The following is a 17,973-nucleotide window of genomic DNA, read 5'->3' as shown; positions in this document are numbered from 1 at the left end:
TTGCCAGGATCCGGGATCCGGCATTGAAGAAATTGTGAGCAATGGATCCCTCCCCGAATCGATCGACCGTTGATTGATCGGATCGAACCATAAAAATTCCCACGGCTGTGAAGTGAGTGCTCCACTGGAGCGTAAATCACCGCGCCCTCGTGAGTGACCAAATGGCGCGATCCAACTGGACAAAGCGAGATCACCGGAGGAACCGATCGGGAGAGTATCGATCTCGCTCCAGCAATGGGATCGCGTGGCGGCGGCGGCTCGCGGATTGATCCACACGGACCGCGGTGGTACGATCATCCGTTCGTTTCTTTTCGTCGTGCGCTGGGTGCTGTGGCGTGCGAGTAGAACAACCGGTTTCTTCACCTCTAGTGCGCGGCGAGAGAGATCGCGTATCCAGGAGACCTGGGCAAGCACGTTTCGCTGGTCGCCACACTTGATCAGTACTCGTTGGGAACGTCTCGCGGTACGTTGCGTTCGGGGTTTCGCGCTTGCCGCGTATGTGAGTGTACCGTATTGATCTTGAACCACGGATAGATAGAAAGGGAATTCCCTTCCGGACGAGGACGACGACGGGTTTTGTGTGACTTACCGGCAATTGTGTGTGATTATGCGCCGGGTGATCAACGTTTGCATAGAGTGAAATGAGTGAGTTTCTCCGCGTTCAATGGGGATAAGAATGTGCCACCAAAGTGCGATGTTCCGGATTTGACGAGATCAACGATCGATGATCTAGATTCATCAGTGTGCGAGATTCAGTGGAGGCACGAAGAAGGGTAGACCAGTACGTGGATGCAGCTGCTGAAGCCAGTGTTCTGATTTTCCGGATGCCCCGTAATGTTGACCTAGGCGATTAGCAGGTCTGATCTCCTCCGGCAGAAGTGTTAGTTCAGTTAGTGCTCCGGTACAAATGTGTCAAAAAACAAGAAGATACGTGCCCCGGGCCTCGGGAGATCGATCGAGAGTAAAACAAACAGAAGCGGTGCAGCACTTCTTGGCGCGGGTTTTGTTTTCTTCCTGTTGAACCCCGGAGTCTCTACATGGGCTGTTGTTTACCCGGTCGGTGGTGGTGAGTGTGGGGAGCCGCGAAGATTTGCTGTTAATGATGTGTGTTTGGAACAGATCTACGGTAGCTGATGGTTGTTGCTGAACTAGATGGTACGTGCTAGGACCGGTGTTAGGAAGTCTTGGCGCACGGGATAATGGTGGATGTGTTCCAGTTTTAGGAGACCCCGCGAAAAGTTTGTGTGTGTAGTTCGTGGAACTTGGAGAAACAGGGGATGCTACGGTTGTGAATCTGATTAGTGCGAAAACTAGCTAATGAACGCGGAAACACTCGCGGTGCAAAGTGGAGCTTATGAATTGGAACAACTCTGTTTGACCATAGGTGATTAGCATCCGGGAAAACTGTTGAAGTGCAGAGGATTTGGAAACAGTGCAAGGTAATATTTGCAATCCTTATTTGTTCTATCATGTTTCCATGAAATGTGTGACTGTTGAGAATAATGGAGGAAGTACATAGAAGAACCCGATTCGACTGTTTAAATTTTTCTTGTGTCGAGTATGGGTTTGATGTGTGTTCACAAATCATGATCTTCTTATTTGATCTCGCAATTCACAGTGGATTAAGATGTCATACCTCTGATAAATTGGATAAAACGGATTGTGGTGCTGTGTGGTGGACGTGACATATGAAAGGTGTATGATTTTTGTGATTGAGGATGTTGTCATATCTTTTCAAGACCTGGTTCATTCTAGTGTGCAGCAAGGAACACAGTAACATATTTAAAATAGCGATACGATTACTGCCATACCTTTATGCTCGTATGCAGACGAAGCTGGGATAACTTGTCGTGATTTAATGTTTAGGAAAAATTGAGGCATTTATTATTGAAATGACAAATAGCAGATGGTTTGTAGTGAAAGCAAATACGAAAAACGACAGATGTTCAAAAAATCATGTGCTTCGAATTGTGCTAAATGGAACGACAATCATCTGTCCACTAACAACAATTTGGCATAAATTGTCCTCGCAATGTACAATTAGCTTTATGCGCAACAAAATAGAAAAGCGAAATGTTTCTTTTTTACCATCCCATGCTCTCAGATTCAACCTGAAGGAGATAGATAAAATATTGTTTTGACAGAAAATATCCAACAAGCTGTAAGGGTTGCTAATGATCGAAATTTTGGCTGCTAGGCACTTGCACTACATTGACTTAGAGTAATTCTAGGAAATGGTGTTTTGATTGACTGTCATTGTAAGCTGTTATGTCTGCGAGTTCAATGAATAGAACTAGATAAAATTTCAATGATCTTTTAAAAACGTTAGTCTGGACCGGAATGTGTTTACAAGAAAAAAAAATCTATGCTTAATCAGAATGTTTTGCTAACATAACCAAAAATTGAGCCGTCGGACACTCGCTGGTTCTTGCTTTTATCCTAGCTTGATATCATGTGATAGAGTATCAATTCCAAGCTGATTGAGAGCTTTCCGCTACGAAAAGCTCTCAGACTTAACATTCAGCATGGTTTTATACAATACCAGCGCGTTTCGGCTATATGTGCGGTTTTTGGATCTAAGAAGAATATAACTTAGGATCTAGTTTATATGCAAATGTAACTTTTCGAAAGTGAGTGTTCTCATCCCCGCCGAAAAGAAAGTACTCCTAAAAAAGTGGCAAAATATTGCAAATCCCACAGTCAATGTCAAGAAGAGGTTCTTAACACAATCATAAAACCAAAACAAAAGATATTAGGTTTAATGATGTTTAAGAACCATCATAAAACCACTTGAAAACTAATTGGTCATCAACATGTTACTTGGGATATATTCTGACTTGTTACCAACTCGTTGATCTAGATCAGTGTTTACCAAACTTGCTAGGGGACGCACCCTTGAAGATGAATAAAAACATTTTCGCCCTCCTTATTAACCTTTATGTGGCCGGCAGGTACCACGGTACCTTTTTCAATTTCTATCCTTATTTTTGTTTCTCTCATAAGAGTTATACGTTCTGTGCTATTTAATTTGTTTTGTATCTGTTCCGAACTAACATTTTCAGCGCTATTAATTACAATCATTTGCTATTTTCTGAATAAGAGTCGAATTGAAGTAGTCATTGCTAATCCAACTCCAGATTTTTTTTCCCGGATAATGTAAAACATTGAGCTTATCGAAGGAGTCCCCATCAATCAAACAACACTTTCTTTATAGTACAATTTGTAACGCTGCTGAATTCACCAACCGATTCTTGATTACAGCTGCTGGCAACACGACTTGTCGGATGTAGACATTATTGTCAAAACAAACTGTAGAACGAATATAAAGCTGCAACACAAAAACAACTAACTATGTATCTCGGTGAACAGTCGTCTGATCTATGGCATATTTGAATCAATAGAAAGATTTATTCACATATAAGTTTTTAAAAATATTGATCAGAACAAAATCTATATAGGGTAAGTGTACCAATTATGGCTATAGTACCAATTATTCGCCATAGTTAATTTTCACCCTTTAACGATGCAAATCAACAAGAAAAAAAAATTGTGAACAACAGATCACGTTCACAAAAGATGGTTGCGCTCATTTAAACTTCACATTTTGCTCGAATTATAGTAGAAATAAATCATTTTTCTTAAAATTTCGGCTTCCTTGCACCCTTTTTCACCATAGTGTACCAGTTATGGCTAATCCCATAAGGAATGCATGAAATGTGTGACTGTTGGGCGAAAATGGTCTATCGAGTAACCAGTACGGCTTCCGGAAGGGGAGGTCCACCGTAGACGCTATCTTGTCGGTTACAAAAACCGCCGAGAAAGCACTCGAGCCTGAGAGGAGGGGAATTCGCTTTTGCGCGGTAGTGACTCTGGATGTAAGGAATGCGTTTAATAGCGCCAGCTGGTCTGCTATTGCCGATGCGCTCTTGCGTCTGGAGATACCGGAGTACCTGTACAAGATTCTCGGAAGTTACTTTCAGAATCGTGTACTAGTCTACGACACGGAGGTGGGTCGGAAGTCGGATTTGCCGACGATATTACGCTCGAAGTCTACGGTGAAACGATCGAGGAGGTAAAGTTGACTACCAACCACTCGATCAAGGTTGTGGAGGCGTGGATGCGGTCCAGGAAACTGGAGCTGGCTCACCATAAGACAGAGGTGACGGTTGTTAACAACCTGAAGTCGGAGCAGCAGACGGAGATCAGTGTAGGAGAGTGTACTATCCTGTCAAAGCGCTCCGTCAAACACTTGGGCGTGATGATCGACGATAAGCTTACCTTCGGTAGCCACGTCGATTATGCCTGTAAAAGAGCCTCCACAGCTATTGCGGCACTGTCCCGGATGATGTCCAATAGCTCTGCGGTGTACGCCAGTAAGCGCAAGCTTCTGGCTAGTGTTGCTACATCCATACTTAGGTATGGCGGCCCGGCGTGGGGCACCGCGCTAAGTACTAAATGCTACCGACGGAAGCTGGAAAGTACTTACAGGCTTATGTGCCTGAGGGTTGCGAGCGCGTACCGTACCGTGTCACACGATGCTCTCTGCGTCATTACTGGTATGGTGCCTATCAGCATTCTTATCAGTGAGGACATGGAGTGCTTCGAAATGCACGGCACAAGAGGCATACGCAGGACTGTCAGGATGGCCTCTAAGGTCAAATGGCAGCGCGCGTGGGACAGTTCCACCAAAGGAAGGTGAACCTATAGGTTGATACCGAGGGTAGATAGTTGGATTAATAGGCGCCATGAGGAAGTCACATTCAACCTGACACAGGTCCTTACAGGTCATGGTTGCTTCCGACAGTATCTACACCGTTTCGGGCATGCGGATTCTCCCGAATGCCCAGTGTGCAATGGTTTAGAGGAAACGGCGGAACACGTTTTGTTCGTGTGCCCGCGTTTTCGCACAATGCGTGACCGCATGCTTGCCACATGCGGGGAGGACACAACTCCGGACAACTTGGTCCAGAGGATGTGTAGGGATGAGTTTGGCTGGAACGCCGTTTCAACGGCTATTACCCACATCGTCTGGGAGCTACAGAGGAGGTGGCGCGTGGACTCGGAGAATGGCTAGTCCAGATGCAGTACAAGAGGTGGTCCAGGGGTTCGGAGTCGGCTTCGTAGGTCATACCGGTGCCCTGCGGTCGAGATCGACCCTTACAACGATTAAGTGGCCGCGGAGAGGAAGTCCCGGTAGTGGTGCTGTCGTGGCGTCGGTCTACTGGGTTGGATCCGAGCCCGCGGTAGGAAAGGGGTCCCCGGCAAGGGTCGGGGTAGGTGAGATCCTGCTGTCTGCAACCTACGGGTGCATCTGATAGGGCCTGAAGGGTAGTGATACCCTTCCTTACGGGCAGGTCAGATCGGGATGCACGTGGGCATCAGTTCTTGATGTCCGCTCAGCAGTAGGGCGCGGGCGGGGTTGACCCTGCCCGCCTTCCGAGGACAAAGGGAGTGGCGAGGACCACTCGGGAAACTGGCTAAGCGCCAGCATGCTACCGTGATGGACTCTCCAAAGCGAGTCATCGATGTTCGTTGCTGCAGGCTACGCAGCTAACCTTGTGGGTGCGATGTGCACTAGCCCCTCTCTGAAGCAATACCTTCTTGGTGGTTCCGGAGAGATGTAGGGTTTGGCGACCATAGGAATGGTTTAGTGGGTACGAGGAGAGAGTAGTCCTGGATTTTACTTTTGTTGTAGAAGACGGCCTGTCAGACCTACACTACCCTAACCTTCTGTTAGGGTGTCTGTTGAGCAGATTATCCCCCTATGGTTTAGAAGAAAAAAAAAAATAAGGAATGCATGCAAATAGTGCGAAAAGGAACCGATGTTAAAAAATGTAACCATAACTGGTACAGAGTTCCTTTCATTGGCACACGCTGTAATAAATACTAAATACTCCAGTTCTATATTTTTCCTGTAAAGTATGGAAACTAAACTAACTTTTAACATATTGATGACATTCGTTGGTCTTCTCGTTATTTTTCTACAAATAGTTTGCTAACCATTTTGCTGGTGTTTACATGATTGACAATGTTTTGGCCAATCACGAAGGCTGGCATCCTTTTTTCATGTCTCGATATTGAAGGGACTGTCGAGATAGAGCCAGCGAGGTTGCGGCAGAACTGGCGAAAAAAGTGATGGGTTGAACGAAGTTCGGTAAAAGTTATTACAGTCTATATTACTTTTTGATTATACATTTTGCCCATACAATGAGAATTTTTTAAGCTTTGTTTTGAGAATTTGATATAAATATAAGTTCTAGAAGCAATTGGTATTAGCGTTATTGGATATTAAGGAGACTTTTGATTCAGTTTGTGTCGATGTTCTTGCCGGCAAAGTACACAAAAGCGGCCTTTCAACAATTCTGAACATTATTTTTGTATAATTTGCTGTTTGAGAAGCAAATGAGTTTTGTTCATGGTGACTTGACTTGACAGTTCCACAAATTCGCTACAGGGTCTCCCTCAGGGTTCATGTCTAAGCCCTCTTCTTTACAATTTTTATGTCAGAGACATAGATGATTGTCTCATGGAAAATTGCACGTTAAGGCGAAACTGGAAGCATTTCCTCATTTTTTTGGTTTTTGATTTTTTATTAAATAACGAAGCAATATTTTCAAAATCGGTTTTCGTGCACATGTAGAGTATGGATCAAGGCATCTTCTGAATTTTTATGTGGTGAAATTTTGTTTTCGTTTTTGCAGAAACCATTTTTGAACAAAATTTCACAAAAAAATGGTTTCTGCGAAAGTGGAAAACATTTTCCACCTCAAAAAAAATCAGAAGATATCTTGATTCATACTCTACATGTGCACGAAAACCGATTTTGAAAATATTGCTTCGTTATTTAATAAAAAAATCAAAAAACAAAAAAATGAGGAAATGCTTCCAGTTTCGCCTAAGCGGTTATGTCACTAGAAATAATAAAATTCGCCTAAGCAGTTATGTCACTAGAAATAATAAAATTACTTGAAAGAATAGAATAGCAGGGTGCATTCTATTACAATGTTGACACTTCTGATAATGTCAGCCAGTATAACTTTGAAAAACAGCCGATGAAGAGAAAATCTCGATTAATCATATGGCAGCTATAATGCCAATTGTTAGCGAAACAGAATAACTACTTCGAAGAACAGCCCTTGAATTAAAGAAGCGATATTTTTAATGATGCAAGTCAGCTACTCTTTCCGTTGCACTTCTGAATTCGGAAGTACTCTAAGTTATTATCCCCAAGGTTGTAAATTAAGTTTTTACATGAAACTTCATCGTGCAATATTATTAGGCCAAAAGCTCACTAGGCTAAGAAAAAAAAATGTCATTAATACCAACTAGAAAAAACAGCCTATAATTTGAAGAAGGGAAAACTTTATATAGAAGACTTGGCTGCTAAAGAACTCCGTTAAAGTTAACTTCAAAGAACAGCCTATTCTAAAATAAAGAAGAAGTCTTTTACAGAATTAGCAGTTTGCCCACCAATAATCTATTTAATGAAGCAGCTCGAATGGACATTTTATAAAGATAAAAAAAGAACAATCTTTGATAAAAAAAAGTTAGCAGTTCACCTGCCAAAAACTGTTTAACAATGCAACTAGAAAGAACAGCCTCTTTCAAAAAGGAGGAAACATCTCAGATAGAGTTAACCCCTCGGCCACCAATCAGTTCTGTAATTCAATATGTAGCCACCCAAGCAACCAAAAGTTCGGATAAAATAGCATGTTTGGGCTAAATCAGCTATTCGAAGGAAGATGAATAGCATTCTATTCAGCTCACTTTTTAAGTAATTAACCGAACTTGAGTTCACAAAAAGTACGCTGAAAGGAACGCTATTCAGTTTAAAAATAAGCTTCGAAAAAATTACAATAAAAAATGTGTTTAGTTCTCAAAAGTAATTTATTATTAAGAGACATTAGTTCATGTAGAATCCAAATTGACTAATACCTTGGAATAATTTTTGATGCTTTTACTTACTGAGATTTGAACTCGGGTTCTCCTGGTTGAAAGCCGGTGCCTAACCACTACTCCATGTGTGTGTTGTTAGGTACTGTGGGATTTTACTCAATGTGCTGATATCATATAGTAGAGCTCAATCAGGTTCGCGTGTAAACTTTCTCTGAACTTGGAATACTTTTTGAAGTCGAAAGTTCGAAAGAAGTTCAAGTGGAAGTTCTTGTGAACTTACACAGTTTGACATTTTCAGTTTGTTGTGGTTGGCAGTGTAAAGCAATAAATTAGGGCCAGTGTATCGACTTTAAGAAAAGATTATAAGTTTCCAGCTTGGTTTCCAGTGACTACGATCGCGTCAATTACCGGCGCGCTGCAGCGACACGTGAGACGGGGTTGGAAACGTCCAGCAAAGCTGGAAAAAAAAATATGCACAGCCAAAAAAAAAACTCCGGCGGAATCCGAGGAGGAACAGTTGTCCGCTGCGGGGGCAGCCTTTGAGCCACACAAAACGGATGCTTTGCGTTGATTACAAATAAGTACGATGAAATATTATAGTGAAATAAAGTGTGCATGTGAAATTAACGCAAGCTGTGGCTGCTGAGCTCGATTTCCGAGTGATTTAATTGAATGAGAACTTCTTCCCGGCTCCGCTGTCGCCGAAGTTCAAGTGAAGTTCACTTTTGGTACGGTTAATACTTATCTGAACTTTGAGTAGTAAGTTCAAAACAAGTATGAAACAAGTTCGAAACGGAACTGTTCAAGTTTTTGGAATATGTCCAACTGAACTTTATTTAAGCTTTAGAGGCACGCAAAAGTTCAACATCAGTTCGGTTAAATTTTAATTGAACTCTGCTCAAAAGTTCAAAGTGAGTTTTTTCTGGACCTCTTTTCTACTTTAATGTCATTTTGAAGAGAAGTCAAAAGCTTGTACAAGTAGGCTTTAGGACATTTGGTCGAATGACATTTAGTCGAAAGTACGTTTGGTCGAAAGGACATTTGGTCGAATGGACATTTGGTCGAAACCCATTTTGTGGAAGAAGAAGCATATGACATTTAGTCGAATGGACAATTCGTCGAATGGACATCTGGTCGAAAGGCACTAACCGATGAAAAGATACAGTGACCCCACAATTTATGAATCGGCAAAAATGACCACAGTTTATGGATCACTCATTTGATCAACATGGTGATTCACGAATAGTGTACAAAATTAAGGTGATTCATCGGTGTGGGGTCACTGTATTTAAGTGGAAAAAATATGATAGATTTCGGTATCTGAATTTATTTGTTACTGTTACTGATCTTATTTGATGGTCGAATGGACGTTAAGTCGTATAGCAATTTAATCATGTTAAAAATATCAAACAATAAACAGTAAATATTTCATTCAAGGGTGTTTATTATTATGGTAACTTGTTTTGCAATGTAGTTTTTGTTGGCATTGGTGAAGTAGTTTATTTTCCATTGAAGATTTCTCCTTATTTTTAATATTGGCTCTTTTTTTTTCAAGTTTCATCATTTCATTGCGTTTTTGTGTAGCACATACTGGCTTTTCCATCCAAGGTTTCTCCTTCTTTCCAACATATGCTGTTCTTTCAAGTTTGTTATTTGTGCTGACAGTGGACATTACGGTTGTGATTTTTTTATCAATGATTTTTCATTCTTTTGAACATAGGCTATTCTTTCAAGTTTCGTATTTGTACTATGATTGAATGATATAGCTGCTGTCTTTTTCTCATGTATTTTTCCTTCTTTAAAACATAGGCTATTCTTTCACGTTTATTAACCCTCCTAGGATGTTAGAATTTTTTCGCACCACGATGGCGTAATGCACGTTCAGCGTGCCTGTTTGGGTCATATTGACCCCAACATTGTGTTCTGTACGCTGTACCAACTGCTGAATGTTTCAGAAGATTTTTTTCCTTTTGAACACAAGCATCATTAGCTGATGCCTTTTTTTTCAGATATTTTTCCTTCTTTCAAACATAGGCTGGTCTTTCAAGTTAACTAATTTCATTGCGTCATGTATACCTGATTTTTTTCATCAGTGGTTTTACCTTCTACGGTTTAGTTCAAGATTTCTGATTTTACTATGTTCATATGTTGAAGCTGCAAATTTTTTATCTGATATTTTTCCTTCTTTTAAACATTGGCTGTTCTTTCATGTAGTGTTGCACTTGAACTGATCACGAGTCGAAAATAATATAAATGCTTTCAATGTTTTGATTGAAACACAGTAGTAATCTTGGTAGTAATTTAACTTGCGTGTCAGAGCTTACTGCTCAAGAATGCCCATTTAGATATCGATTCAGCTCCGAACTCATATGTGCTTACTCTATCGATATGTTATGCGAATAAACTGGTCCGGTCACCCGGAGTTTTAGAAACTCCGTAAATATAAATATACATTGTGGGGTTGAGAGGGGTTGAGGTGTTAAAAAGTGTTATTGATAGCCATGACTTGAGATTTTTTTTCTGGAATAGCCCACCAATGAACTGATGACAGGACTGATTGGACAAGACTGTTTGTTTATGATCTTTGATGGTTATTGTAGCTGACATGCCGAACATGTTCCTGAAAATCCGGATTTTCCGGAAACCACGGTAATCAAACCGGTTCACTCGAATATGCTCCCAATAAAAGATAAGTTTCTGAATCGAATCCAAAGATTATTCAAATCTTCGAAAAATGGCGAATATAAAACCTTTTCAGTTTCGAGGATACCAGGGTATCATGCAGGCATTTTGCGAATGTACCTAATTATGTATCTGCGTTCAATTTAGAGCTCGCTCGCGTTCCAACTGAAGAATTTTCAAATATTTCTGATCGCAGCGTGCCGAGTTTAAACTTGAACGCGTTAAAATGCGTAACTTTTTTCATGTTATCCTCTTATGGTAGTAGGGGATCAATCTACAAGCAAATATCGTCATTCGGGTATCGCTAGGTGTGTTTTCGGACATTCTCACCTACGAAGTAAATAGGTACTGCTGATTTGTATTGCTCTAGCAGCGAATGCTACAAGCCGCAGAGCAGTATTGTTGGCAACGAAATGAAAGTTTTCCAATGACAGGTTCAACATTTTTGTTCCGCTGACCTGCGAATAGTAGCCTCATTAACGTCGACATTCTGCAGTTCACGAGCCAGGTGCGCAAGACGTGTAGGTTGAATTAAAGTTCTCACGTTCCAAGATTTGATTTTCCAACCGTTATCCTTAAATCGTTGCCTTGTCTGTTGCCGTTAAATCAATCCGTTTTCTCTAGTTTTGCTTGTTCTGGTACGTGACGGTTTAAAGCAGGCTTCCTTACCGGGGCTGCTCTGCCTACATGGTGCTCAAGGGGCTACCACCTTGAGTGCGCACCTCCCTATTGAGTATTTGGAACGTAGCTTCTCAAGCTGAAGTCGGAAATACAACAGTGTCTTTTCATCAGATAGTGCCTTTCGACCAGATGTCCATTCGACGAATTGTCCGTTCGACTAAATGTCATATGTTTCCTACTCCATAATATGGGTTTCGACCAAATGTCCATTCGACCAAACGTCCGTTCGACCAAATGTACTTTCGACCAAATGTCATTCGACCAAACGTCATTCGACCAAATGTCTTTCGACGAAATGTCATAGATCCGTACAAGTACTTCCAAGTTCATAAACAATACATGAGTAACTTTTTGGAGAATTAAGTTCAACGAAACCGGAATTGAACCAAACTTGAACTTCTGAGTTCGTTCTTCAAGTGGAATCCGAACTTTTGGTTGCTTGGGCAAACACTGGTTTATCTATTAGCTCAGAATTGCAAAGTCTATCTCAAACTTCTTTACGATTCGTTCGAAAGTCTGAACGCCATAAAAATATAAAACCCCGACGACTTAATTTACCTCCTATACATTGACAGGTAAAGCCACTGCAAGTCCACGTAGAAGAATATATTTGACCGAAACAAAAATGTTTTGTAAAAAAAAGTTTTGGAAATAATTTTAACACCGTGGGGGTAAAATGGACAATCGGTTAAAATTTCATCAAAATTTCATTTTTTTTTTTGCAAACTTCAGAATTATCAGCCATCATACCTATCGTGAGATAGTTAAAGTAAAATGTTTTAAAACATTATTTTATATCAACAAAATATAATTTTCACCCAAAACAGTGCTAAAAACACTATTTTTACAATATTTTTTAAGTGTGTTTTAAAGTTTATATTAAAAGTTTGAAAACAACCAAATAAAGGTATCGTATGAAATTTGATAGTTTGTATTTAAAAACATAGAAACAATATGCTGTTATATAACTTTTAACGACTTGTTCATTTTATCCCATCGATTGTTCATTTTACCCCTACCAATTTTTTCACGTTTTTTTGATGCACGATTTGGTGAAGAAAATAATCAATGAAAACAATATTTTTTAAATGCAACCCCTTACAAGATTTCTAGAGTATATCAATGCCTTCCATGTTACTCGGAAAAGCAGATGGATTTTGCCGCATTTCCGCCGGAAACGACCAAAATGCTTAGGTTGTCCACTTTACCCCCACCACCCCTAAAAGCAAGTTCTTCATAAAGTAGTTGCTAATCGTACTGCAAATTAAAAAAAAAGTTCGTTCTGATAAAACAACACCTAGAGTCAATGAATTTTAAATGTTAGCGTTAGCGTTAGCGTTAGCGTAGTTATACTTCGTACAGTGTTGGTAAAAACTCAAATTCTCAAATCTCATGGATGAGTCGTTTCACGCACGATTCTTGACTCGCCAAACTCACCACCGAAAAAATCATGCATGAGTTGACTCGTGCTTTCACTCATTGTTTTATTTCTTGGTGTTATTACTATTTACATTAATATTTTTAGGTTTGCATGATAGAACAAAAGCAAGTCTAGTGTACAACAACATTGAATGTCGTTCAAATTGATTTGAATTCGTTTTATAAGCAAACGAGATTTAGGCGTTTGACTCGTGAGAGCGAGATTTTGCATGAAAAAATTGCGCATGAGAAAACGATTCAGAATCGCGCGCGAGTTTGCTCACGCAGGAGCGGTTCATGAGTGTGCTCTGAGTGAGAGTTTACCAACACTGCTTCGTATATTGGATACTAACAACATTCATGTACCTTTTGCTAACCTTGCTCGGATTGCTTTTCGGAACAAGGCCGGGGAGTTAACTTTGCTCCAATCTTATGCAAGAATACCAAAAGCACAAATGTCATTATTCCCGGCCACACCCATCTTTACCATAACTAGGGATAGGGGAAGGAAATGTTGATGTAGCACTTATATAAGAGGCTTCCGACTCAGTGACACTCCCATAAGTACTACGGAGTGGGTGGTTGGAAGATGTATTATGTAGGTCAAGGATTCGCCTGAAAAGCTGGCGATGGACCCACGGCATTGGTTGTTTACTTGGTTAAAATTTAATCTTTTGAAAGCCGGCAATCAAGAGATTTTTTGCCTTTCTCGTACACCAAGGTGTACCGAAAGGCTATATGTTCACTCCAAAAACGAAAATTTTATAGAGCCCTCGGAGGGGTCAAGTCTTATATACCAATCGACTCAGCTCGACGAGTTGAGATGATGTCTGTGTGTGTATGTGTGTGTGTGTATGTATGTGTGTGCGTATGTGCGTGTGTGTGTGTGTATGTGTACAAAAAGGTCACCTCATTTTTAGATAGTAAATATCAACCGATTTCAACGACCGATGGTTCATTCGACGCGGTATATAGTCCCATTGTTTCCTATTGAAAATGGTTCAGATCGGTCCAGCCGTTCCGGAGTTATGGCCATTTAGGTGTTCCGGATCGGCACCCCAACAAGGGGCCAGATATAAAAACGCTGCAAACCCATGCATGCGACACATCAAACCACGGCATTTTAAATAACCTGATGAACGGTAAGCAGGAAAATAGTCTCAGACCATATCGGAACCGGTTGTGTTCCGGAACCGATTCCGGGTGCTCCGCCGGAAGTGGCCAAATATAAAAGTGAACCAAACCCATGCATGCGACACATCAAACAGTGGCTTGTTCGATAACCTGATGAACAGTAGGCAGGAAAACATTCTCAGACCATATCTGAACCGGTAGTGTTACAGAACCCGTTCCAGATGTCCTGCCGGAAGTAGCCAAGACGCATCAAATCGCGGCTCTTTCGGCAACCTGATCAACCTTTAGCAAGAAAATAGTTTCAGACCATATTTGGATCAACCGATAGTGTTCCGGAACCGATTCCGGGTGTTCCGCCGGATGTAGTCAAATGTGGAAGAGAACCAAATCCATGTCTGCGGCACATTAAATAGCGGCTATTTGAATTACTTGATGAACGATTAGCAAGAAAATAAGCTCAGACCACATCTAAGATCTTTTTAAAGACTACCGATAGTGTTCCGGAACCGATCTAGGGTGTCCCGCCGGAAGTAGCCAAGTGCCAAAAGGAACCAAACCGATGCGATACATCAGATAGATTTTATTGACGAGTATCTGGCCTGACAATGCAATGTGTCGAATCCATAAAAGTTTGCCTGGGTTTTTAACTCGTGCGCAGAGTAAGACCCACTGCGAACTTTTGCCCCGCTTTGCTCTATGTAAACAAAAAAGAGATTTTCGCATGAGGCGCTGAATTTCGTTAAGGGCTGCTTGTGTCACTTACCTTTAGGATGATTTGTGAAAAAATACCCGGATTTTTCACATTTCTGAAAGGCTCAATGTATTAGTTGCTACGGGAACAGCGAACTTTCCCTTCGATTGTCTCCGTTCGTGGATTTTGTTAGATACGGTATTTGGTAAAGTTACACGTGAAATCGTTTTTGTTCGTTTGACGTTTACTCACTACCGCCATCAAGCCAGCAGCGAGTTGTGAAATGCAACCTGATTAGCATTTGGCGACTATTTTTTCGTGACGATGTTGATGATGAATATGTCCCAAATGATATGTCTGTTTGTCTGTACTAAAGCAATCTCAACAAATCACACCATTTCAGATTCCTGAGGTGTCAAACTATACAGTAGGATAATATACAGTAAGCATCAACCACGGACTAAGTTTTTTCAATCCTCTTTTGCGTCTAAAACTATTGGGATTTTTTATGGATTTATTGCTTGCATTTTTTGTCAAATTTTACATGAATCTTGTAACCTATAATAATAAAGTGTGAAGAAAAAACTTTGTCGAAGACCGTACAGTCATCTGTTATTGTGAAAGAAGTTATATCCTAGCTTGTAACTATCGTCTTGATTTTGATCGGTTTTCAGTGATAGTGAAGGTGGTCATGCAGTCAACTGAAAATTCTGATATTTTCCAGCTCTGTCTACACGTTTAACATAATGTCGGAATATGTTCCATTAACCGTAGTGTGGCCAGCAAAAAAAACACCCGTAGAAGGCCGGCAGGGTACCCGGGTACCCACGAAATGGAAATGATCATATCTCAGCGGTTTTTCCACCGACTTTAGAAGTTTTTGCCTCATTCAACTCAGAAACTCATTATCTATCAAGATCGTATTTGGTTGGACCGGTCCGATCACCATAGGTACCGGAAAATCCGGATTTCCGGATCCATGTTTTTATACAATACAATATACGGGATTTTCGGTAGGTTAGTAGCAATTTCGGTACCAAGCATCGTAAAATTGCTTTGACATATTGTATCTGACCGGCCTGGAATCATAAAACGTGTTGACTTTGAAACTGTGATTTCGGAACACGCTTCCCGTGGGGCCATGGTTGACCATAAACACTTTAAGGTATCCTAGCCTTAACAATGTGGGTATAAGGACATGCTCCCAAAAATATGGATTTTCCGAAAACCACGGTGATTAGATCGGTCTAACCAAATATTTTCCCGATAGATGATGAGTTTCTGAGTTGAATGAGCTAAAAATTTCCAAAATCGATGAAAAATTGACGGAGATATGATCATTTCAATTTCGTGGGTACCCGGGTACCCTGCCGGCCTTCCACGTAAAAAAAAATGCAGGAGCCCCTCCCCGTGCCCCTCATCACTTTAAAATTCGGTCAACCCCATTAATAGATGTATATTCACGAGTTCTAAGATCTAACAGAGTTCCAACATCCTAGTCTCAATAACCATTAAAATATCGAGATTTGAAATTGAAAAAGGTACCCGGGTACCCTGCCGGCCACATAAGTGTTAATAAGTTTCAATTTTTGCCTTTCTCGTACACCAAGGTGTACCGAAAGGCTATATGTTCACTCCAAAAACGAAAATTTTATAGAGCCCTCGGAGGGGTCAAGTGTTATATACCAATCGACTCAGCTCGACGAGTTGAGATGATGTCTGTGTGTATGTATGTGTGTGTGTGTGTGTGTGTGTGTGTATGTATGTGTGTGTGTGTGTGTATGTGTACAAAAAGGTCACCTCATTTTTAGATAGTAAATATGAACCGATTTCAACGACCGATGGTTCATTCGACGCGGTATATTGCCCCATTGTTTCATATTGAAAATGGTTCAGATCGGTCCAGCCGTTCCGGAGTTATGGCCATTTAGGTGTTCCGGATCGGTACTCCAGGAAGGGGCCAGATATGAAAATGCAACAAACCCATGCATGCGACCCATCAAACCACTGCATTTTCGATTATCTGATGAACGGGAAGTAGGAAAATGGTCTCAGACTATATCTGAACCGGTAGTGTTTCGGAACCGGTTCCGGGTATCCCGCCGGAAGTGGCCAAATATAAAAGTGAACCATACCCATGCATGCGACACATCAAACAGCGGCTTTTTCGATAACCTGATGAACGGTAAGCAGGAGAATAGCTTCAGACCATATCTGAACCGGTTGTGTTCCAGAATCGGTTCCAGGTGTCCCGCCGGAAGTGGCCAACTAAAAAAGTGAACCAAACCCAGGCATGCGACACATCAAAGAGCGGCTTTTTCGATAACCAAATGAACGGTAAGCAGTAAAATAGTTTCAGCCCATATCTGAACCGGTTGTGTTCTGGAACCGGTTCCAGGTTTCCCGCCGGAAGTGGCCAATTAAAAAAGTGAACCAAACCCAGGCATGCGTCACATCAAAGAGCGGCTTTTTCGATAACCAGATGAACGGTAAGCAGTAAGATAGTTTCAGTCCATATATGAACCGGTTGTGTTCCGGAACTGGTTCCAAGTGTCCCGCCGGAAGTGGCCAACTATAAAAGTGTACCAAACCAATGCATGCGACGCATCAAAGAGCGACTTTTTTTATAACCAGATGAACGGTAAGCAGGACTATATCTGAACCGGTTGTGTTCCGGACCGGTTCCAGGTGTCCCGCTGGAAGTGGCCAATTAAAAAAGTGAACCGAACCCAGACATGCGACACACCAAATAGCGGCTTTATAGATAATCAGATTAACGGTAAGCAGGAAAATAGTTTCAGACTATATCTGAATCGCTAATATAGTAAACTGACGAAGTTGAAGGGGTGAATCCTGCTGAATGCTTCTGATGCTGACCGAAGAACAGTAGGTCGAAACGCTTAACGCTAAACAAGCTGTATATTACCGATAATCACCAATCAATCCTCTTAATAACATATCTGAACCGGTTGTGTTCCGGAACCGTTTCCAGATGTCTAGCCGGAAGTTGCCAGTTTAAAAAGTGAACCAAAGCCATGCATGCGAAATATCGAATCATCAAAAATGTTCGATAACCAGATAAACGGGCGGCAGGAAAATAGTCTTTGACCAAGCTCTGACCACACCTAAGATTACCGGCAGTGTTGCAGAATCAGGATTAGATGCATCGCTGAAATTACAACAAAACAAAATCGATGCAAGCGATACATATGCGCAAAAGAACAAAATTTTGATAAAAATTCAAGCGATCTTGCAAATCACACCATTTTCCTGAGGCGTAATTATACAGTTGGATGAATCAACGTTGTATGGGAAAATTTCAATTTTATAACACTTAAATTACTGCACACAATTCTGATGCAACTGGTTGAGCCATCGCGCTCTGTAACACGGTTAAAATTGGAATGGGTTTTATCATGGGAAATTTTACTTGCTTGCACTTTTTTGTCAAATTTTACATGAATCTTATA

At 41.1% G+C, this 17,973-nt stretch overlaps 1 protein-coding gene across 1 annotated transcript in view; it reads left to right on the top strand.

Annotated features, from left to right (window-relative positions):
- The window catches only part of LOC109423405 (uncharacterized), a 234,113-nt gene continuing 216,140 nt past the window's right edge, over positions 1–17,973 (top strand). The window contains exon 1 of the mRNA XM_062843025.1: positions 1–1,439. The gene's annotated coding sequence lies outside the window, so the exon portion shown is untranslated. The remainder of the gene's footprint in view (positions 1,440–17,973) is intronic.

Source organism: Aedes albopictus, chromosome 3 (assembly GCF_035046485.1).
Source record: "Aedes albopictus strain Foshan chromosome 3, AalbF5, whole genome shotgun sequence".
Classification (NCBI taxonomy): Eukaryota; Metazoa; Arthropoda; class Insecta; order Diptera; family Culicidae; genus Aedes; species Aedes albopictus.
The sequence above is the reverse complement of the archived record's forward strand: the minus strand, read 5'-3'. Positions and strand labels throughout refer to the sequence as shown.